The sequence below is a fragment of the Oxyura jamaicensis genome, chromosome 2 (genome assembly GCF_011077185.1).
Source record: "Oxyura jamaicensis isolate SHBP4307 breed ruddy duck chromosome 2, BPBGC_Ojam_1.0, whole genome shotgun sequence".
Taxonomy (NCBI): Eukaryota; Metazoa; Chordata; class Aves; order Anseriformes; family Anatidae; genus Oxyura; species Oxyura jamaicensis.
Genome location: NC_048894.1, coordinates 83167328 through 83192004, shown reverse-complemented (window position 1 = coordinate 83192004; position 24677 = coordinate 83167328). Strand labels below are relative to the sequence as shown.

At 40.7% G+C, this 24677-nt stretch overlaps 1 protein-coding gene across 9 annotated transcripts in view; it reads right to left on the bottom strand.

The window, feature by feature from the left end:
- Window positions 1–24677, bottom strand: part of CTNND2 (catenin delta 2) — a 647710-nt gene that overhangs the window by 402875 nt on the left and 220158 nt on the right. Inside the window, exon 1 of one of the 9 annotated variants that reach the window (XM_035318754.1) lies at window positions 22691–22713. The exons of the other annotated variants lie outside the window; for them this stretch is intronic. The gene's annotated coding sequence lies outside the window, so the exon portion shown is untranslated. Of the gene's footprint in view, window positions 1–22690; window positions 22714–24677 lie in introns of those variants that run through there. 9 annotated transcript variants of the gene reach the window in all.

Sequence of the window (24677 nt, the reverse complement as noted above, 5' to 3'; positions counted from 1 at the left end):
TCCAAAAAAATTTGGCCGATACCTAGAGCTGATCTCATCTTACTCTGCCGTTTGTAATCTTAAAAGTAATCCTTCAATCCTTTCACAGACAGATGTGTTTTGATGCTGAGTAAAAGGCACAACAAAATTAGCAGAGATGGTAAAAAGCAGCTGAAAAAAAAATATAATAATTTAAACCTAATTTGATCTAAATTTAGGCTGACCAGCCTTGTGAATTTATTAAATTCCTAAGAATCTTAGTTTCATAACATTAAAAGAGAAAAATTGTCTCGCTTTTGACTGTAAATGATGTGTTTGATGCACGTTGGTGCACTGACAGACATTTAAATCTTCAAATACAGACAAATAACAGCAGTGAGGAAAGGTTGGGAATCCCTGGTGAGATGAACAGAGAAAGCTTGGTTACAGCTAAACAAAAGAAATGGTCTTGTGAACTGAAGTCTTTTATCGAAATATCTTAGGAAACGCAGAACTTCTGAAGGTACACAGGTTGTGGAAATGTGCAACACTCTCTACCTTGTTTTTATCTATGCAACAAGAAAAGCTGTACCTCAATGTCACAAGCAGTCTGTGTATATTGCTATGCATATCCTATGGCATCATGCATACTTTCATACACTGCCTATGTAAAAACTCCACATTAAGCCATTACTTAGCATTGTGGTGGCAACAGACCCTTCCTAACCTATCATACTGGGAACACAAGTAGCTGTATGCAAGGCAACTGATTACTGTAGAAAACAGGAAAATCTAGAAAAAGTTTTACTTATTGGAAGTCCTGGAACAGCATTCAGACAGGAATGAGACTTGACAGCCCACCCTGCATCTAGAAGGAAAACAGTAAGTCTTGATGCTTTAAAGCATGACTAAAAACATCACTACTGTTGCCCCTATCGATTTGACACTGAATGATGTTCAGAAGCTTAAAAATTGGGCTTTAGAATGTACCATTCAGTCATTCTAGCTTCGCTACTTTCTCTGTCATTGGACTGTGTTTTCACTTGTACTGTTCTAGTTCTTTTCCACTGAAGCATTTCATTCTTCTCCATTTAACTCTGTGGTAAACACGTCGCAAGAACTTAACAGGGGCATAAAAAGTTAAGATTCAAAAAAAAGTCTTGCTAATAGCTATGAATGTACCTGTATGAAACTTCAAGTTTCCAGGTGACATCAGTTTGGAGGAAGCAATTCATACACTGAAGGGCAGGACTGCCATTCAGACAAACCTTGAGAAGCTACAGAAATAGACCAATATGAACATCATGAAGTTCAAGAAAGAAAAAACGGAAAGTCCTGAATGTCATGAAGTTTCAAAGAGAAAAATTAGAAGTCTTGCATGTAGGTTGGACTAATCTCATATAATCAGGACAGCATCTCCACAAATATGATGTGGAAGTCCAGTGGACAAGAAGTTGCGAGTCAGCAATGCATTCCTGTGGTGATGACGACCAACAATATACCAACTGTGCTACCAAGAGAACTGGCAGCAGGATAAGGAAGTAATTATCCCTCTCTGCTGGGCACTCCTGAAGCTGCATCGTGAGTACAGTCCCTGGTTTGGGGCCAAAAGAACAAGAAACACAAGATTTTAAAGACAAAACTTCAGAGGGCCACCAAGATGGTTAGAGGATTGAAGCACGTATTGAACAAGGAGAAGCTGAATGATTTATTTATTTATTTATTTAGGCTGGGGAGGAAAAGGTCTCCTGAAGACCTAATTACAGACTTTTACTACTTAATGGGGGACACTAGGGAAGACAGCACCAGACTCTACTCATAGGTATGAAGCAAATGAATGGACAAAAGGCAGCAGTGACAGCTTGCAATAATGCTTTATATCCATCAGAATTTGCAAAACAACAACAAAAAAAGCCTTGCTCTCTGAAGGCATATTGCCCAATTGCCTAGACTTCTGTTCCTAGCAAAATTACATTATTTCTTCTCCAGCACAATCACCAAAGTTATTCAAATTATCTTTTCTTTTTATTTTTTTTGGTTACAATTACCCAGTCCTTTTTAATTCAATTTTTCCTCCTGTTTTGTATTCAGCTTCCATCCTTTAGCTCTCTCCTTTTGTTTCTTTTTCCTTCTCACTAGTTTTTGCATCCCTTGCCAACACACACAATGGTTTATCGTGCACCATGATTGCTGTCGTATTCCACTTCCTCTCAGGCAAACTACTTCAGTCCCCAAAGTAATGAAATGTAAGCAAAAGCCTTGGAGTGTTAGGACAGGATTAGAACTACTCAGAGCTTTCTTATCTCATATGTTGGCTACTGCTCCTTTCGGAGTAGCAATGTAAAGAGGATGTAAGATAAATTGACTTTCTAACTCACTTTGACTTGCTTTAGGGCTTAAAGTTCAAGGTGGTACCAAAACAAAACCTCTGAAACACTGGATATTCTCCAAGGAGAGCGAGGGAAACAGGGCTGGAGTTAAGTAACAGATCCTGACTCTTCAGTATTAAATTGGCCTGAAATTGTAATCCCGGTTTACACCTAAACTGTCAAAGATTTACTAAATCTATGTTGCAAATAATAATGTGTTAAAAAATCCTTTTGCAGTGGCAGTTCTTGGAGCCCAGTTTTGCGTGTTCAGGAAATCTAGTACATCAGACAGAACTGTGGACTGATGCCTTTTACCTTGATCTTCTGATACGTAACTGTAGGGTATTTCTGTTCTGAAAAGAGTAACGTTGTCCTGTTATAGCTGGAGGATGCTTATGATGATGTAAAGATTATTTGTATGGTTTAAAGATGTGAAAAGCTAAGACAGTGAAACAACGTGGTTTCATAAAGTGAAACTTCTAAAAACAATGTAGACTTAGAAGCACTGAGAGAACACTTTTTGATTCTGAAAACACACTCGGGTTCCACGATTCTTTCTTCTTTGATCTATGGTCTGCTGTGCATTATACCGAGATGCTGGTGATACCTACAGAGGTGTCAGTATAACCACCAACATATGTGCATACTAAAGCCATACAACTCTTTGCATGCAATGTTTCTGTCAATGTTTATAAATTCAAAGTCTTCTCCAGCATCTCACTCATGGGGTTCTCCAGGTCTCCATTTATGCATCTCTTACTAGTCTTTCCTTCTAGAGTTTTGAAGTTACATGTCATCCTAGGCATTGCATGCAGATGAAGAGTAAGCATTATAAATCCTGTCCAGAATGGTCTTAAGGGATTAGAGATGACTGGTCCCTTCCTCTTCTCCTGCTTCCAGTGGAGAAATTATTCAGGTGAACAATCTTCTCTCTTGTTTTTACTTGTCTTGTACGAGACTGATTTCTCAATCAATACATAGACTGTCAGTGTAGTACATCCAAGAACAGTTGGCATAATTTGCAATTATCATTGAATGTTTGAATTAATCAGGATTGTAGATCTGAATATTGCCATGAGTAGCTATTAAAGAACTAGTCATTAATAAGTTGGTCAGACATTCAGAAATTATGTAAGAAAGTAAAACAGGCTAGTTATTTTTTTAGGATAACTTACTGTATGCAACCTAATGTCTACAAGATTTTGCTGTTCTTTTCTTCCAGCTAATAACACAGAAGCTTGATTTTCTGCATACTTGCAGGCCTCAGTTTGCTACACTTACTAAACGTGGCTGGACTTTGAAACAAATAGAGAATTATAATGAAACTGATTTTAATGGTGTTTTTAAACAACAACAAAAGTCTAGTATTCTAGCAGACAGTACACTGATTAGTCAAATAAATTACATATTTCTACTACTCTGAAGTAGTAGAGAAAAAAGGAAAGAGTCTTTCAAACAGCATTGGCTAAAAAGTTGAGCTAAGGACTGCAAGCCCTCAAGATTTGCTCATTTTTTCTCACAGATGATTCTGTGGCAGTAGCAGTTAAACTTGATAGTCCAAAATATGCTTCTAAATTTTTCCTCTTTCATTACTTCTGCCATTAAAAATATAAAAAGATGAGAACTAGTACAATAATTAGACAATTCATTCCTTTTCTGGCTACCCTGCAGAAATACCATGCATTAAGGTAATTCCCAACAGATTCATATTGTTTCTTATGAAAGAGAAAAGCAATTAGTAATGAAAATGTTAGTTTTAAAAAGGTAACATTATGATCTTAATGTGGAATGAATAGGCTCATCATTTGAACAAAGTAAAAAGGTTTTCGTAATGAAATTACAGTCTAAAAATTACCTGTTTGAAAACAAGAAGGTAAGGAACACACAGTTCAGGATAACACTTATAGTATGGACAAAGATAGTTTATTTAATTGGATTCTAAGGTCTTTCTCTACCTAATTTAATGAAAATAACTTGTATGGTTTGACATTACAAAAACACAGTATGGAATCTGCAGTACTGGCTGTCTAGTAAGATAGAGACGTTTTAGAAGAGGTTACAGAGGCAAGGAGGGTACAAAATGAATAGTTCTGGGAGTCTTCTACTTTCTCTATGGTTTGTACAGGCCACAAGAAGGGTGACAGCAAGACATGGCACAGAGACTGAATTTTGGATCCCAGTATGGGGAGTGCTCAGGATGCCCACAAGAAAAGAACAAATTCTTGCCATAGTCTCAAGCAGTGCACAAAAGATGGTTTGACACCTTGCAGCTGAGAAGTTATCCTTTAACAGTGATCACTGTGTGACCAGATCTAACTTCCCTACCAAAGCCAAAAAATCAACCAGTTATAAGGCACATAAAGAGAGGAAACACATAACAGCAACAAAGTCAAGCAGTAGCTAAGAGTTAAGACCTCACAGGCAGCACGATATGGTATCCTTAACACCACCATATTGGAAGCACATGCAAGGCCAACACAGGAGTCAAGAAAAGCTTAAGACACAACAAAAAGAAGTCAGCACAGTGAAATGGGAAGGCAAAGGAAGTCAATGGAAACAAAAAGTCTCCTTCTGAAAGCTGAAATCATATTCTTCCTAAGTGACCATAAATACTGACAGATTAAACATAAAACCAAAAAACAGTACAATATGGTTTTGAGGGGCAAATATCCAAAGGCATCAAAGCTAACAGCAAATCCTCCTTCAAATGCATCAGGAGCAAAAAGCTGCCTGGGGACTCTGTAGGGCCACTGGGTGATCAGGATACAAAAGGGTTCACTGAAGAGAAACTAAGTGATTCCTTCAGAAAGGTTTGTGCTAATTCCTGGGAAATTCCCATGGTAAGAACTCACTGAGGGAGCCTTATGACAGTATCTGTCAGAAATTGAAGTGACTTCAGAATAGGTTCATGAAACACAGTGACAAAATAAACAGTAGAAAAGTGGAAGATCAGATGGTATTTCCTCAGGAGTTCCGAGGGATCTAAAAACATGCGTCAGTTAAAACTGAGGCAGTACCTGAGAACTGAAAGACACTGAATTTGGTGCCAGTTTCCAGGGAGATTTGATTTGTACCAGGCAAATTAGTAGGGCCTATAGCATGGAACAGAACTAGCGGACACTGGGATAAACATGAACTACTTATCCAGATGGCTTCTGTATGGCAAAATACTTTCTTAAGCAGGAGATGAAGAGCAGTAATAAAGGGTAAACTCTCACAGATAAACGTGTCCACCAGTGACGTTCTCTTTCAACATTGATTAATACACATACAACTGACTTGAAACAAGGAGGGAACAAGAAGGTGACCATGTTTGCCAATGATACAGAAGCATGTATGAGAGTAAGGTTGATTACATACAGTTTTAGAAGGATCTTTTCATGGTCTAAAAAAGCAGGATACAAAATGGGAGATGAAGTTACAGAAGGTGATCCTCAAGGAGCAAAACCAATCCTAACCTCATGTGCTCTTCACAGGCCTTTCAACTGCCTCAAAACAGCTTCCATGAGTTTCATTATTTTCCCCAGAAACATAATACTGTGACTGGGTTTATGGTTTCCTGGATCTTCCTCTCTGGCCTTTTTGCAGAGAGGTGTAATATTTTTTTTTTCCATATATATGGGATTTCCCCTGAATTCCATGATCCTTCAAATATGTTAAGGATTGCTTTTGTGATGATATCAGCCAACTATCTCTGCACCCTTAGATACATGTTCCCATGTCCCACAAAGCTGTGCTTGTCTGGTTTGTACAGATGGTTCCTCACTTGACCCTTCTCTACTGTGTCTGTATGGCTATTTACTTTGTCACTGCTTCTTAACTGAGATTTGGGACCTGACATTACTTGTAAAGAAGGCCAAGTACCTCAGTCGTGTCTGTGCCATTTTTAACGAACTTGCTGGCCCTATTCATTATCAGGCCCACATCTTTATTGTACATCTGCTTCTAACTAACATACCTGCAGAAACTTGTACGCTATTCTTGTTATCTCTTGCCAGTTTGAGCTTCAGCTGGGCTTTTGTCTTCCTAATTGCACCTCTGCACATTGATGCAGTATTCCTATATTCCTCTTTTTGGGAGTCTGCTCCATTTTGCACTGCTCTAGTGCTTCTTTCTCCATTTGAGCTCTCTGTAGCTCACTTTTTTCCAGCTAATTTATTTTTATGCCTGCTCTTTTTCCTTCTTAAGAGGTTAGATCTTCTCTTGTGCTTCAAGCAGCAGCTGTAGAAGAAAATCGGGACTCCAGACACGTAAACTTTCCCACTGTGTTCCTGTAATTCCAATGACATTGAACTCTGACTGTACAAGGAACTCCATTTCTTCTGTTTTGTTCTCCAGAGTGTGAGGACTGGTGCACAGGCACTTGAGATGATGTCTTATCTGCCTCCAAGGAGAGTGTTGTAGCATCCCCTCTCACTCTGTTCCATACATGCTTTCATATTGACCCCTCTGGCCTTGCTTGTCTCCAATCCTTTAAACCTAGCTTCAAGTCCAATTTATTGTCAGAAAGAATTGACAAAGATGTCTTTGCACCTGTTTGATAAGTGGATCTCCTCTCCCCTCGGTAGCTCTTTGGAGAGTGTCGCTTGGTTACGGAAGCTGAAATACTGTCAGTGATACCAGCCACACAGGTAGGTGTTGACCTAAAGGAATAGCCCACTTCTGCCTGCACCCTTCCCTGGCAAAACTGAGTAGAAAATCTGAGAACTTGTCTCCTTGACTTCAACCTCAAGATCTCTGCAGTCTTGCTTAACTTTTTCCAGGTCACACTTCACAATATTATTGGTTCCCACATGGAAGGGCAGTAAGTCTGTGGGCTTGATGAGTCTTGTTAGGATTCTTGATGGAAGCAGCCAACATCCCGTGACTGTGTGTCAAGTCACCAGATGCACAGTTTCCCACAGAAAGGACTCTCCTGCTGCTGATACTATTTCTTCTCCCTGACTGCTTAGACCTGTTGAGCTGTTGGCCTGGTTATCTCTTCCAGAGGAATGTATTCATCTTTCCATTCCATTGCCAAGACTCTGCATTTGTGTTTCAGATGATTTTTTTTTAGATGAGAGGGGAGCTGTTGTCTTGCTGCCACAGGTCTCAAGCTTCCAGGGTGCCCTGTTCTGCTATTCTTTCCCTATTTAAGTTTGCTTCTGATCTTCTGCTTTCTGCACGCAGGCCTCAGATATTGCCCCTGCTACATTGCTGCTGAAATCTTCTTTATTTCCTGTTCAGTCACCCTACTGAAAAATAACTTACCTGCACGGCCTGCAGTTCCTAAGCCTGCCAGCTCCATGGTCCACTAAGGCACATGCCCCAGAGGCGAAGCCCCTATCCTGACCCCAGCGCAGTGAAGAGCAGCAGGCCCTCCCTGCTGTCACTTACCCAAGTGCCTGCATCCCCCCTCTCAGGAGCACTGGCTGGGTCAATGCCTCTGTCATTGTAGGAACAGCCCTATGGTCAGCTATGGTCAGTAGCATCACGTCACCACCGTTTGATCACCAGCTTTACTACCACAATGTTATGCCACTGAACAAGTGTGCTAGAATCTAGAAAACTGAAGTTCTGCTCTTTTCATGTCAGAAATGACGTGGCAGGACTGAAAAGATAGAGAGAAGGGCTGCAATGATGATCAAAGGTATGAAATGAATTTTCTGCCAGGAAAAACAGAGATGTGGTGCTTCCATCTGGAAAAGAAACAGCTTAGGAAGGATATGACCGAGGTCTACAAAACCCTATATGGCATGTTCATTAGCTCTTCCAAACCAGAAAGTAGGACATATCAAATTAATAAGAGGCAGGCTTAGACACAGGTGAAAGAAGGTAGATCATTACCTAAAAGACATGTTTATTGATGTTTACTAAACACACAATGAATTTACTGGGTTGTCGAAATGTGAAAACAGGCAGGTTTTTATTACATTGCAGTATCATGTATTTTTTCCCTCTTCTTACTCTTCCTTCCGCATACACGTATGGTCATTGGTAAAGTCAAGTTGTCTGACCATGGACAGCTGTTCTCATTAGTGAAACATACATTTATTGCCACAAAACAGAAACCAGAAAACATAATCAATCACATATATATATATATATATATATATATATATATATATATATATATATCCACGAAACATCCAGACTCAGCATCTGGACCATTCCTCCAATATAATACAAAATGTTTTTAATAAACAGGCAAACAAAAGCCTTGCAGTATTTGTTCCATGGAAAATGGAACACAAGAATTTGATGCACTGTAGTGGATCTGTGGCCATGATTCTGGGAGATCAGACATAAAAATGACACTTCCAGAAGTATCAGTCCTCACTAAAATAATGAAGCTGCATTCACAGCAACGGTGATTACAGACTCTTGGTTCAAACACTAGTCATCTGCCACCGAGACATCAGTAGATGAAAATGGACAGAAGCATCTCTACAGAGATGTTCCTTACAGCAGAGATACCAGATTTACAGCTGCAGTACAATTATAAAATAAGAGCGCCATAGGAATCATTGGTATTTATCATCAAAATAGGAAGAAAAGAATTCAAATCAATGAATCAACTTGTTCCGTAACTGCAATCAGGATATTTCATTGACATTGCTGTTGAAGTCACCTGAAATTTAAGTCATTATTACAGCAAAAGACCACAATCAAAACTGGATCTAACCCTGCATGATGAATGCAGAAGCCTTATTCTGGCAGCGTCGTTATCTCCAACTATTCCGTGCAGGACCAGGTACATATAATGAATATCGTTACAGCCCCAGGCCATGAGTGCAGAGCAAGCAGATAGGAATTCGTGCTCCCTTTTCAGAACAGATTGTTTTTTGGTAACAGAGTTGCTGAAGAAAAGCAAAGTAGAAAACAAAACAAAACAAAACAACAACAGACCACACTGAATTTTAAACGCAGCACCTCAAGCTAATACAATGGCAGTAGGGGTGTGGGGGTATAAGAACTGATTTACAGGCACAGTTTCCAAGCTATGGTTTCACTTCTCTCCATCACCTCCCATCTTAAATCTGCCTATCTGACTGCAGTGGGAACAGTGGCTCAGCGAAACGCACGCTCCCTGCTCCCTAGACCTGGCAGCGCCTGAATGCCACACACGCTCCCTCTGCCACGACCGCAGGCACCGTCTCCATGGCAGCGCGAGAAAAACCGCTCCTGCCACAAACAGAGGCCGCGCTGGGGACCTCGCTCTTACTTCACATGTACAGATGAAGCTTGACATTTCTGAATGATCTTGGCTAGCTTAAGCTGTGAACCTGTAATGGCAATGTACGCTTGCACAGCCTATCGAGGACATAAGATTACTCTGGCCCATTCCAAATGCCAGTCAAGCCACCTGCTCTCACACCACAAGGCAGTATCTCAGTGCCACACTAGGCCCTAATCATGCACGACAGACATTTTCACAGGATCACAGAAGGGTTGAGGTTGGAAGAGACCTCTGACAGTCGTCTGGTCCAAGTACCATGCCCGGACAGGGCCACCTAGAGCAGACAGCCCAGGACCACACCAAGATGGCTTTTGAAGATCGCCAAGGGGGTGCCAGACTCCACTACCTGGCCGAACAACCTCTGCCAGTCACCCGCAAAGGACAGAAATGCTTTCTGATGTTCAGAGGGAGCCCTGTGGCCCCACCACAACTGAAGCAGAAGGGAAGGATCACCTCCCTCAGCCTGCTGGCAACACTCCTGATACAGCCCTGGAGACCATCAGCCTTTTTTGCTGCAAGGGCGCACTTCTGGCTCATGTTCAACTTGGAGCCCACCAGGACCCCCTGGTCCTTTTCTGCAAAGCTGCTCTCCACCTGGTTGGCCCCCAGCATGTCCTGGTGCCTGGGATTAAATGGTGCACCCCTGTTTGCAACAAGACCTACCAAGGTTACTAAGGGAAATATCGTCTCAGGAGCAGAAAACATTGACTAGCCTTTCTAGAGGAGTCTCTGCAGTCCAGAGTACACAAGTACTGGTCACATTTGCAATTCTAAACTGTAAGAATAGAAGAAAGACTGCTTAATTTTCTGGGTCTGCTCTGTTGTCTATTCCTTGCGTATTTCAGATTATGTAACCACTCAAGGAGGAAAATGTGAAATCAGACTGACTACTTAGCAAGTGCTGGGAATTTATGAAGTGATTTAGTCTTTGGCATAAAAAGGAAGCCTAAATATTTAGTGTACCGAAGTCAGGGTTTTAAGCCAAATTTCATCTCTACCCAAACTTGTATTATTTTTAATGTGTTGGATTCCCACTCCTAACGCTTGATTTTTACTCAGTAAGACCAATTTTTTCTTACTACATGGCTGGCAAAGTCTATATGGTTTCCAAAAGCAAAGTCACTGGCATAAGAATGAAAGAAATAATTTAATGGAATGCACTGACTGTACTCACTCCACTCTACTTCATTTCCTCAAACAAGAGGCTGCATTGACTGAGAGAGACACTTCTCTGGCTCATGTCCATTGCACAGCAAAGTCAGAAAGAGAGAGAATGGGAGAAAGCAATACAGCTTTCCCTCCCTTGAATACATTCAAAATAGTGGGCAGAGACCCCTTTGCAACAGTGTTTCAGGATGCCTTTGACAGCTACATTGGAAAATTAAGTGTCTCCAGCTACTTTATTATTATTATTTTTCCCCAGGAGCAAAACCCTCCACAAGTGTAACACTACTTCAAGGATTTTTGAAAAATCTAACTCTTATAAATCAGATCCCTTCCCTTTAAGCAGCTTCATATCCCCATACAGTAGAACAGCTCCTCTCTCTTCTTCCAGTTCATGCTCAACACAGGGAAGTAGTACAGAGCCCTCACATCACTCATCCCAGAAGCATAAGGCAGTCTCTACATCCAAGAGTAACTATTAAAAACTAACCCTATTTCTATTATGGAGTTTGGCACCTTCATTATTATCAGAACCTGGGGAAAAAGCCTCCTGGAGGCTGTTGAAGTGGGTACCTGTCATTTATTATTAAACAGAGTTTTAATTTCATTTGCTGAACTTGTAGAGCATCTCTCAATCCAGGAAAACATGCTTTGATTTACCTGCTATTGAGTTTACAAGCAGTTTTACGCATGTTTCTGCTCTGGGCACATTTTCTACCATTCTCATCACTATGTTTCTCAGGAATAGAGGATGGCAGGAATCTCTAACAACTGCGTATCCATTGCTCTGAATACAGGACTTAAGATAATTCACAACATTTTACTTAGAAAAATATTCCATAATCCGACTCCCAGTAAGATGGAGACCACAAAGTTACATAGAGTGAAAGAAACTTGAGAAGCAGTCATGGGAGAAATAACACTGCGTTAGAAGGACAATAACTATGGTCCTGAACTATAAATTCAAGTATTTAGAGTTGGGAAAGCTTTAGATAATTGGATAGCAAGACACTGTAACTACTCAAAGTGCCAACTTTTTAATGACAACCACCATATGTAAATGATCTAATTACAAACATGAACACAAAATGCTTTGTTGAAAACCAGCAGGAGACATTTTGAACAGTTTAGAAAGAAGAAAAAATACACTTTAAACATATTACTGTGTATGTAGAATAACGAGGTCTAATAAATACTGGATCTTATTTACTGAAGTTTTGCTGTGTGATTCAGATGTTAATTTCATGCTGCATTAAAGGAACAACAGATAAAAACCCCTTTAAATGCTCACATCAGCTTAAAAAAATACAGTTTGATACAATTTTGAATTAACCTTACAAAATAAAAATAAACCTGCATTTAAATTTGTAAGCCACAATGACTTAAAATTTTAATAGTTCTGCTAGTGGGAATGGAGAGAGAAGGGCCTGGAAGACATAGGATAATGTACTCATACCTGCAGACTGACAACAGGACCTTTTGATTACATTATAGCTACGTTCACCACCAGTTTAATTTATACATAAACAGGCCTGAAGAACAATGATTAATAACTTAATGATTTAAGTATTTTATTAAAAATAATTAAGTATTCTAATATTGTATCGATTGGGTTTGGCCAAAGTTTTATGTTCTTTTCAGAATTGACTACATTTCTGGTTCACGCATAATAGAAAACCAAACAAAGGCAAAAATAATTCAGTTAAATAAACCTACAGGCTTTTAGGCTTTTCTTTTTCCCCCAAGGATGAGGTTTGAAAAGTGTGTAATTTATCTTCTCTCTCTCTCTGTGAAGGTACAAAGTGTCCAGTCTCATTTTCTAACCACAACAATTGGCCTTCTAGATACCAAAACGACAAAGCAAGCCTAGTGCTTAAATAAGTTTGGAAAGAAAGATAAAAACAAGACAGCCAAAATAATAATAAAAATTAAAAAAATCAGCAACTGAGACAGTACACTCACCACAGGGATGCTGCAACAGGTGGACTGTTTTGTAAGATTAGCAGCCTACCATAAAATCCTTTTCTGTAACAGAGCGAATCACAACGTGACAGTAGATAAACTCCATTAGAGTGAATTTAAGCACATGTATCCATGTAGACAGAATATCCCAAACATCTGCCCATGTTTTTTTTTTTCTATACTTTGTTGATGCTGCTGTCATCTGGACACATTATCCACATGTCCCCTGAAACCATGTATTGCAATTTCCATCAACTGAAATTACACCTGCTGAAGACGGCAGAACTGATCGACTACAGCTTCTCCTGCTGTTGAGCTCAGACAAGCTGTTCATGAATTCAGCAGATGTTTTAGTAAACTAGGCCAAACTGATCTTTTGAAATCAATTTTCAACTTCACAATATATATATATATATAAATAAAGAGTAAAAGTCAGTGCTCTTCACAGCTTTATGTTCCCTACTAGGGCGTGCTTCAGAATTTCCTCAGGGACTAGCATGAGATGATAACAAAAACATGTAATGAACATTAATTTCCTAACACGTAGCAGTATTTTTATGTCATGACAGAAAGGCATCTGGAAACAGTAGGGGTGGTGCTGACCACCAATAGCGACTGAGCTCCCACTGGAAAGGAGGGCAAGCTAGTGCCCGAAAGTTCCTGTAAAGATCACAGCAGATGCAGAAACACTTTCATTCCCTTCACAGACTACAGATTTCATTTTTTCCAAATTGTCTTCTGAGATGTATTAATTTTTAAAGGGAACATCATTTTTTCTTAAATAAACTTACTCTGTCATTTAGAAAAAAATGAATGAGAAAACATTAAGTCCCTGCGCCATCTCAAAATTGCAGCTGATTTCTTCAAACTAATAAAAAAACCAAAGCCATTTGGTTAAGTTTTCCAGAAACATTAAAAATAAAAGTTTAAAGGAAGGAAAGTTACACAAGCAGGTTGTGCAACAGCTTGGGGAGAATGCCTGTGTCCCAATACAAGTTGCACTGATTTTATGGATAGCATTTCTGTTTTTCAACAGCCAGTATTAATTAGAAGTCAGATTCAGTGTGTTTCCTGTCATACAAATGTGAAAGTAAGGACAGGAGTCCCTGGCAGGACAAAACATTTAAAAAAAAAATCCATTCAGACTTTGTCCAAAGATATATCCAGAGTCTATTTGGAGGTCACATCCAACCAGGCAATTTGTTTGGGTGCCTTATCTTGCATGCAGGCCACAGCCATCCCTGTTGTGCTACTTATAAACAAAAGGAGGTTATTTACAGAAACCAGTGTCTGGACGCCTTGCCTCTACATTTATCCAAACTCATTTCCATTCTGAGGTAGTATAATGCTGATGCCGAAAACTAGAAGAATAGGAAACAGTAATAACCACTGCTGCCAGACTTTCCAAGCTGAAGCAATGCAATAGTCCCAAGTTTCTGAACATACTACAGGAAAGAAATGGAATAAAGGGATATTGACAGTCCAACGATATTTTAGATTTTGAACATTCAAAATACTGAATTTATTTCTAGCAACCCAGTAACTAATAGTTGGAATCAATATCTGAATTATTTTGTTTGTTTGTTTGAAAAATCTCAATTTCTTTGAAAAAAAAGGTTTGCAAATTCAAAAATATACTCTACAAGAAACACTTTAATCTGCATGTATTTACAGACAAAATAATACTGCACTCAAAAAAAAAAAAAAAAGAAAGCAGGTAATATTTGCGTTTGCATTTCTGTTTATGAGCAAAGGAGTCTTCACTTATCCCTAGGAGCAAATTTACTACAGCCACACGTGCAATTTCTAAGCACATCAACAACTAAAAAAGAACACGGAACTCAGTTAAAAAAACAACTTCTGCTTTTAGATGAACTCATGCAATTCCCATTGAAAAACATACCATATGCTTCAGTACACAACATCAGGTAAGAGAAGGACAGCCCTAAGCCAGAGCAGCCTTTGGGAACTTCACAAGCCTAATTCACAACAAGGTAGGATGGCAGGAGCGAACACAAGTAAAAGCCTAACAGGGGAAAGGAAATGATGCAGCAGTGCCAGAATCACTGACACAGTTGGTTACTCCTGATGTGACATGCTTTATTCCTAGTTAAAAAAAGTGACAGTAACATCAAAGAAAATGCTGTTTCTGAAAGTTGTATAAGCCAGAGAAGACGACTCTCACAGTCAGGAGATCCAGTACAAGTAAGACCGGTATGCAGTCTGGCGGAAGAGACAGCCTTCCAACTGCTCAAGACTCCCTCAATGCTCTCATTAACCATGAAAACACTTCAAATCTGGGAACACCTAAAACCCCAATATAATTACGATAGATGCCCTGATAAGTTTGTTCTGGTATGGTGTATTGGACACATATACCTTACTTGCTGTCACCTGTTGTGATTACAAGCAACTGTCTCCTTGTCAGTGTGTTTCTGAACCTAAACATGGGCTGGATGGTAATCACCACCTACAAACACGTGGCTGTTCAGTGACTTTCTTGTTTATACACAATAACAATAGTTCGCAGTCCAAAGCATATGGGATTTGGCTAGTAATTCAAGCAGCGAGCATCTTGTCCTGTGAAACACCAGCACTCACGTCTTAAGAACATGCACCTGCAGGAAAGTAGATGACAAACTGAAGCCATAGCCAAAATTATCCCACCTGTTCGTTTCTGTCAAATACCACCAAGCATGATTTCCACTGCATCTCAAAGGCTGAGATGTATCATGTCATTTCAGATGCCTAGGGTATAAATAATCACATACTCAGTGGTCTATTGGTGTTTCTTGAATACCAGTAGAGGTGACATTTTCTACAAAGGGAGAAATTCCCAAACATTGTGCATGTGCTCTGAAGCAGTGCTGTTGTTTGTATGCAAGTCATCCCTGACACATGGGGAAACTGACCAAATTTAAAGATCCTGACACAACAGGCTAACAAAGATGTCCTAAACATGCAAGTCTGGGGAAGGCACTATAACAGCTTATCTATTAAATGAAATCCTGTAACTTTCAGGTAATGTTTTCAGGTAGTCCTCTGGAAAGCGTACTCTTTGAGTGCACAGAAGAACCCCTTCCCAATCTCTCGATCCATCCTACTTTACTGGAACCTAATATCCAAATGCATACAACAACACTGGAAAGGTGCTTTGGGTCTCACTCAACACATGATGATGGATTTGTAAGTCTTGCTGCTTGCTTCCTTCCTTCCTTCCCACCATCGATCTCCTGTTAGCATGCTGTTAAAAAGCAGCAGACTTTCCTTTGGAGTTGGAAGGATTGATCTCTGAGCTAGAAGTCTAAACAAAAACCAGACTCTCAGAACCTTTTAAAGGATCTGCATATTGTTTATCCTCCTTTTCCCTCCCTGAAGTCTAGACTTATCTTTAGGTCCAGCACAGAGCTATGACTACAAAGCAAGTTAACTTCTGGCCCAGCCAGCCACCTGAAAGTGAGCGCTTGGCTCCCCAGAAGGAAAGAAAGCATGCCTGAGTTGAAGTCCTAAACATACCAGAACTTAGTGACAATATATAACATTCGGCTCCTACAATATTTATTACACACTACACAGATTCATAGGATAATTTAACATTAAATTAATGATGTAATTTTAAATTACCATTAAGCACTGTGAAAATAACACACTGTCAAAGTAAAGGTTACTGTGAACAAAACTATTAGGAAGAGTGTTCTGTGAAATGTTATTCTTCAAAGGCAACTTGTGGAATGAACACAGCATTACATGCGTGTTCTAGATAATATTCCTCTTTAAATGCAGAGCTCATTTTGATATTGTTTATATTTATGTAAATCTGCACAGTATATAAATGTGCACGTGCTTTTAAACAACTGCAGAACTTTATTTAAGAGGGACAGTGGCACTTGAAAAGCCGTGTTATGGGTACACTTTAAAAGAAAAAGGGTTTCTTATTTAAATATTTATTAGAATAAATTGCATAAGGTACCTAGAGCAATAGCAAAACAATAGCTGAAAAGCTAACAAAACAATAGCTATTTAACCTTGGAAATAATATTAGAACAATGGTCTAAAAAACACCAACACAATAAAACATGGATTGTCTGCACATCAGTAGATGCAGCTATCTGTGGTAATGAGATATTGGAGATGCATTCTGATCTGCTCTAGAAATGGATGTGAGAAACATCCAGAGTTGAAGCCCTATGACAAAAATGAATGAAAAATCTATACACTCCATTATGTTACTGAAAATAATTTCTTACCCCTGTAACTACAATTTTACTACATTTCATGTTTTGATTGTGAATACACAGCATTTCTTACAGAAGCTCCATTACTTCTGATGAAAATTACTAGCATTACTGTACCAGAGCATCCAGGCTTAAAGTAAATGGAGTCAAAAGAAGGAAATATGGTTAATGCAAGGGCTACTCAATACAAGTTTTATACTACATACGAGGAAGTGAATAGTTAGAATAAAACTGCTCTATATTATTTTCTATATGCTTGTTCAATTAATCATTTGGAAGGAAAAAAAAACTATTAATCTAATCCTAGCACCATCATATCACTTATTGGGAATGATTTTTTAGGTATCTGTGCTTTGTAAAAATTAAACTAAAATAAGTCAGTCTTTGAAGCGTTTTCAACGTTGAGCCCATGCTTTTCTACTGTGATGTCTAACCTTATGACTGTTTAGAAGGAAACAAACTTGGTCAGGATGCTGAAGAGTTAGTGAAAATGTTTTTCACAGTTTATATACAAAATATTTTTTGTTCTTTTAGCCATATCTTTCTAGGTGAACAACTTCCAGCAATTTCTGTAGGTAAAGCCGGTGATGTTTCCTCATCCACAGGTTATACCATTTCATTCAGTATGCCCAAAGTCACTTAAAGCAGTTGTTCATTTACTGAAACAACGTTATACTAGAAGACCTATGACTCCTGAAAGCTCAGGTAAGTCTCTTCCACAGCTGGAAGCGTACCATAAAGCAACCCAGCACAGACCTACCTTCTCTAGGTCAGTTAAGCTGCACTAACTTCAGTAGATCTCATTACCTTTTTTAAAAACCATCTGAGAACTTGTTCTGGCTTTTATTGCAAGTCACTGATTTGGTTAGGGAAGAGAAAGCACTGGAAACAAATCAAAAATATATTCTTTAACCCAGCAGCCACAGGTTTCCTCCTTAACAGCACTGAATTTCACATGAGAACCAAGGGACGGTTCCCTCCCAGGCTAATGACGGGGATTAAACTGACAGAAGCTTTTTTGAAGGACTTGCAGGGTAACTGAGCATCAGTTAGGTTGGAAGTTTTTTAAAAAATTGTCATAGCCTAGGAGTATTTGGCTGTGCACAAATAATGGCTTCCAGCATTAAGGAGAGACAAAAAAATCAGTCACTGGGCAGTGTGAGCTGGAGAAAAGGAACAAAGCCTGAGTATGAGGAAAAGAACTTGTTCCCCACAGAAAACTCACACTGAGCCATTTGAGTGCTCAACACTCAATCTGAAATGTGGCCACTGAATTTTTTAGCACATCCAAACCAGATGAGTCAGCTGTGGAGCCAAAGGAAAGCTGCTCTGAAACCAGAGCAGTACTGATGCGTAACACTTCATCCTTGAAGGACAGAAGAAAAAACTTTAGCAATTGTTTTTAAACCTCTGCTAGCAGATCTTTTTATTTTTCTCTACTAATTGACAATTTATCATCTCTTGCAGAAGAATTTGAAGTTTTCCAAGCTATAAGTTTCTTGCTTATTGACCAACATGTGAGAACAAACAGCTTTGACAGTCCAAAAGAAAAACATTACAAGGTTCATGCTGTCACTGGGCCCAGTGATAAAATATTGTCCCATCTAAAGATAAGCCACTAAAATAACAGTAAAAACAAACAAACAAAACAAACAAAACAAACAAACACCAAACATATGAACATATGTAACACACAGCCTCTTCACTTTTATGTTATCTACATTTTAGCCAAAAGTACCCCTTTGATATTATTGATGATGGATGAATTTTCATATCTATGCAAGAGAACGTGTTAGATTTTGGTATATCCCTTCAACACACTTCTAATCTCTGGCACTTCAGAAAAGCTGAAGCTGTAAACATTGAAACTCAGCACTGAAGCAGGTCATCTAAGGTAAGAAATCAAGATAGAACTGCCTATTAATACTGAAACTATAATACTAATAAATTCACTCAAAAACAAAAGAGTGAGGGGACCAAGAGACAGAGGCTAACTCAACCATGTTTTACCTTAGAATTACCACAAGGAAACTGAAACACATGAAGATGCAGTGGTTTCACAAGTAAGAGATGAGCACCTGCACAACCAAGGCTGGAATGAGGATGCTGTTGTTTCCTGTGCAGTTTGCTGGGCCACGTTGCAGGCTGGACAAGAAAGCTACCTTTCTCTCACCACAGGATACAGCTAGAAAGCAAAGTATGTACTAGAAAGCAAAGACATCTGCCCTCAGTTCCCAAATGAACTATTTACTACCACTCCAGGCACAAATATCCTTAGACAACGCTTGTACAACCCTAGGAGAATAGTTATAATCAATATAAATCTTTATTACATGATCAAATTATCTTAGCATATGCCATGCACAAACTAACTGATGATACTATTTAAATGATGCAAGCCTTCTTTTAATGAAGAGAAAAATCAATATTCATCACTATCAGAAAAATGAAGGCCACAGCAAGACAGCACACAGTGACATCTTCCTGAGTGCCAGATGATCATCAAAGGACCTAATGTTACATCTCACTGTTTCAAATATTACCTATTTCACTGCCTAAAGTTTCAGCATTGAACGCTCATTTCATTCTCTTACAGCCTTTCTTAGCCCAACAGGGAGAAGCATGCAAACTGTTAGCTTCTCCAACAACTTCTACAGCTGTGGAAGTTGTTCAGCTTCAGGACATTTCAATCCACTGAGAAGAAAGAATTTTAGCATTGGTCAAATCACAAGTTTTACATAACATGAATAATTTTCAGGCGTTTTACTAACTATACCTTATGTTTTTCTCCTATCCACTCCCAAGCTTTGATCTGCCCCGCTCCACTCCTCTGCTGTACAACCAAGGCCCTGAGCTGAGCAGCACAGTCACGCATCATAATCAGAGGGTGAGGTGCAGGACGTGCAGGGAGAGCCTTACCCCGACTGGCAGCCAGCTGTGTTTCCCAGGGCTTTTTCTTCCAGACCCTGAAAAAACGTAGTTCAGTAGCATTTGAGATGGACTGAGACAGATTCACAGCTCTGCAGCCACACAGGGCACATGTTCAAGGCTGGGAAAATGAGGTGCCCGCCCTAAGTATCAGGCAAGCTTTTTCAAAGGCAAATTAATGGCATGGCCACACTGAGAGCTTCATGCCAGAGGTCGAGACCTCTGGAAGAAGCTATTCGTAACAGCCTGAACTGCTGCTAGCACTTTTCTGAAAGGACCTCTTTGGATCTCAAATAGAAATATTTGAAGTTTCTCATTAAAATGTTCCCAATTATTTCCTACAACACTGATCTGCAACTGAAAAAAAAGAAAAAAAAAAAAAAAAAGACCAATTTCATATACCAGATTTAAATTTAGATGTGGGGCTAGCAGTGTCCATCAGATGCGCTAGTTATTCCCCAATCCGAACATCCAACCTGACAGCAGCATCTTACATCTTGTGTTAGATCAAGGCTCACCAGTTTCTGCTACTTCTGCCTAGGAGAGAGAAGTCCCTAATATATTTAAGATACTGACGTGCGTTCAGCTTACACATATTTACATACATGTATGCACACACACAAACGTAGCAAGTGTATCATAGACCCACTGTATAAAAAGCTACGTAAAATAGGGAGAAAGTCTCTACTGTGAAAAAGTATCATGCTACAAAAAAAGTGTGTCAAGACCTTCTAATTTAGTAGGTTATTAGGATGAATTTTTCCTACGGGCAGACAGCAGTTTTGTCACATCTCTGTCAGTTATCTTTGGGTCCAGGAGACAGAAGACTAAAGCAACAACTAGAAGACTGAACATGACTTTTTCTTTGTTTTCTTTTTTCCACAGAAATAAGAAAAAAATGATACCTTCTGCTTATAACTATTTTAATATAACCCTAAGCTTATATTTTAATGCCCAAGCTACTGATACATTATTAGTTTCTACATAAACAACTTCCACCTGCATAATAAAAATCACTGAAGTAACTCCAACTTTGCCTTGAACTTCCAAAAAAAAAAAATCAAGATACACGTATGGTTGAATTAGTATAGTTACTCGGAAATCGGTGGAGTAATACTAAAGATAAATTTGGCCCATTATCTACCTGCAAAGCACAAATGAATAATGCAAATGTGCATGCAAAGGACCATGAAGTCTCTCAGCTTAGCAATGCATTTAAAATGTATCACTAACTTTCAGCTTCTTGTAATATTTATCAGCGGCACTGGCTTCCACAGAGAGTGCACTCGATTAGGGACTTCACCAAATTTGGATTTCTGCACCTGACTCAGGGGATTTCAGAAAATGAGTCTGAAACCAAGCCCTAAGGCAATGTCAGGTCCATCACTCCTGTCAGCACGCACTGCAAAGTTCCTCACTAACCCGTCCTGGTTCGCCTCAGTGCCCACCCCACACCTCGCCAGACTGGGGTCTCCACACTTTGCATTTCGGAGCAAGGGAGAGGAGAACAGGATGCTTCTCACATTCAGCTTCAGAAGCCACTAAAAAAAAAGTTCTGGTTGCACAAAGCAACCAGAACTAGGAACAAGCTTGGAACAACTGGGCAAAGCATTTAAGCTACTGAATGCCTGTCAAACGCTGATTTAGTTTCACCAAAGTTTTTTGAGATAAAATTATTTCCTCATCTTGAAGAAGTGATTAAAATAGTTTCATTGGTTTATCATTGGTTTAAAATGGTTTATTGGTTTATTTTCATGGGTCAGAATATCCAAAGCAAGAGTTTTCATGCTGAATACTCCAGAATATGCTTAAAAAGAGGGGAAGAGCAGGGTGGGGAGAGAGAGAGCATAAACCAGTTCTTATCTTAAGACTGAGCAATAAGGCTAGTTTAATCTAAAAAGCTTTTTGTTTCTAACAACATCTAACCCCCATAGCAATATCAAAAGAGAACTCCCTGAAAGATGTATGTTTGATTCACTATAAGCTTTTGGAGGGTACATGCTTATTCATTTAAGCCGAAAATTGCACTCCCCTAATAAACAGTATTAATCCACAACAACATACTTCTGCATTATCTCGAGTCAATACCTGGAACCAATCTATCGCTCTGTACACTTTTTCGTTGCAAGTATTAGACACAGGGGGATTTGTTTTTCTCTCAAGCATTTCAGGTATTTCTCTTGAATTCGGCCAAAAGGTGAGGCCAGTAAATAACCTGTCGCTTCACACTCAGATCTGTACAGAACTATCCGTGCTCGGACTGCTTCACACAACTGACTTGCGCATGAAGCTAGTTAGCTCCTTGAGCAGTCCATTTCCCATTTCCCTGGGACCTCGGCTGCACCAGATGAGCTGAGCAGGACGCAGCCATGCATCGTTTCCACCAATCTTCCGTAACGAGTTTCAAGGTAGCCGACTCCTCTACACTTAAATTCTATCTGGAAAGACTATTGAGGACTTTGAGGTTACCTGGAATTACGAGGGACACAAATCCCACTCTCGCTTACTCAATATTACAGTCTGACAAGAAAGAAGATATCAATCTTCTGGATACGACGCTGTTTATCGAGCAGCTTTTCTAAGGTACAAGCGCACAGCAACAGGTCCGCACGCCCAAAGCACGCAACTTGGAAGAGGCATTTCGGGGCCCGTCAGACTGCCTTATCTCGGCGGAACGCCTCCTTGCTCCACTCTTCACCCGAGGCCGGCTGCCACAAGCCGCAGCGTCCCCGGCCAGGACGGGCAGGGGGAGCGAGGCACGGCCGCTACCCGGCGGGCTCCAAAATGGACGCCCCGCGCCCCTCCGCCCCGCAACCGCCGCCTTCCCCGGCCGGAAGCCGCCCCCGGCCCCTTACCTGCGCCGCCCGCAACGGCTTCAACTTCAACCCCTTAGGGCACGGCGCCGCCCGCCCGCTGCCACCACCAACTCGGAACCGCGGCGAGGGCACGGCGAGAAGCGCTGCCGGACATCCCCGGGGCACGAGCAGGGGCAGGGGCAAGGGCAGGAGCAGCGAGCCGCCCCCCCGCCCAGCCGGCTGGGCCGAGCGCAGCCAGGCACAAAGGTCGCCATGGCAACAGCGCGCGTGCCCCCGCCGCGCCGTGCAGGCAACGTTTCATCACCCCGCTTGGCCCCGCCCACCGCCGCGCCTCGCCCCGCCCACCGCCCGTTCCCGCCCGGCGCCCCTCTGCGGGCAGCCCCGCGACCCGTCATGGCGCCGTGCCCCCTGCGCCGGCCGCCGTCTCCCGGCTGCTCTCGGACCTCGAGGCGGCACAGCCTTGAGCTGAGTTCACCAAAAGCCGGGCAGCTTGGCTTGGTGGTCCCCACAGCGTGAAACATCGTGTTCTGAGCGCTTGCTGCTGCTTTTAAACTTGGCGGAGTTCGCCGCATGCAGCTATGAACCTTTTCTCTCAAATCAGAGAGTCGCATTGTAGATAAATAAAGTACACACGAATTGTAAATCATACAATCGTAGATTCATAAAATACAACTGAGTCACATCACCTAGATTTTCCCTCAATAACTGCAGACTGAGCCAGCAACACTCACTGTCGCTCCCCATCACTCGTGCCCACGCCTTCAGCAGCACGCACAGCACCAACAGACGAGGCTACAAGGTGAGGGCCACCTGCCTCTTCCCTCCGTCCTGCCCTCGGCCCCAAGCCCTGGCCCCTTGCCCAGAAACAGCTGCCCCAAGGGACCCTTACCACCCAGCCACCCCCGCAGGCCTTCGTGGCCTCGGCAAAGAAGATGCCAATGATGGCGATGAGGTGCAAGCGAAATAGTTGGCGGATTCCCACGAACTCCTGCTAGATTTCTGGGGATGCGGTCGCTCTCAGGAAAGCTTATTGTGGGTCTTTGGAGAGAGAGGTGCAAACGGGTAAGTGATTCAATTACTCCGCTGAAGTCGAAAAGGCTTAGCTTGCTCCCGAGGATTTCCTGCTCAAGTGCCTTCTTCGTGCTGCACATCTCAGCTGGCCGACATCTACGCAATCTGAACGCTGGAGGATAACAGCTATTTGATTATTTTGTATACAAGGTTCTTTCACAAAAAACAGCCTTCTCTTTCTTTCACAGAAGTACAAGCTTCATATTCAAATATTTCATCTGCATAAAACTGCATCAGCTTAGACTACAAAATGAGCACTTCCCTTAATGATGCTTTTAATGAAAGTAAATATACTCATTTTGCTTTTTTTTTTTTTTTTTTTTTTTAAAAAAAAAAGTCAGTACATACTCTTAATTATTTGCTGGTGATGTTTAGCTAAAAGGCTGAAGGATTAAACTACTTGCATTTTAGCCTTAAAATAAATAAATAATAATAATAAAAAATATTCAATCTAGATTTTCAAGAAATAGCCCCTTTCTACTTACAAAGTAGAAAAGTAGTTCCCTTTTCTGAAACATGATGGTCAAGTACCTACCATCCTCTATCAATCAACAGCTTGTACCATTAGCGACTGAGAGTCATACAATTTCAGTGCGCATTTCAGTAGTCTTCTCTCTAAATGTCACAGTGGAGCTGAGGTCAGTTCTGCCTCATTTTGTAGCACACCGGATATGCATTTGAGAAGGAAGAGCAACATTTCAGGGTCTGAAGAAAATAAACAACCAGTGCTGACTCACTTTCTACCAGCCTTCCCCAGGATAAATCCACCCTCCCTCGGGCAGAGCTGAACACAGGGGCTCCTGAAGCTCCCCAAAAAAGGGTCAGAGGAAAGAAAGGAAAGTGACTAAGCAGGCTCAGACAGGCACCTGGGCTTAGCATTAAGAACTTCTTTTAAACACCTGAGGAGGCCAATGCACTAATGGAACAGGATGCCACCAGCTGTTTCTCCCAGAAA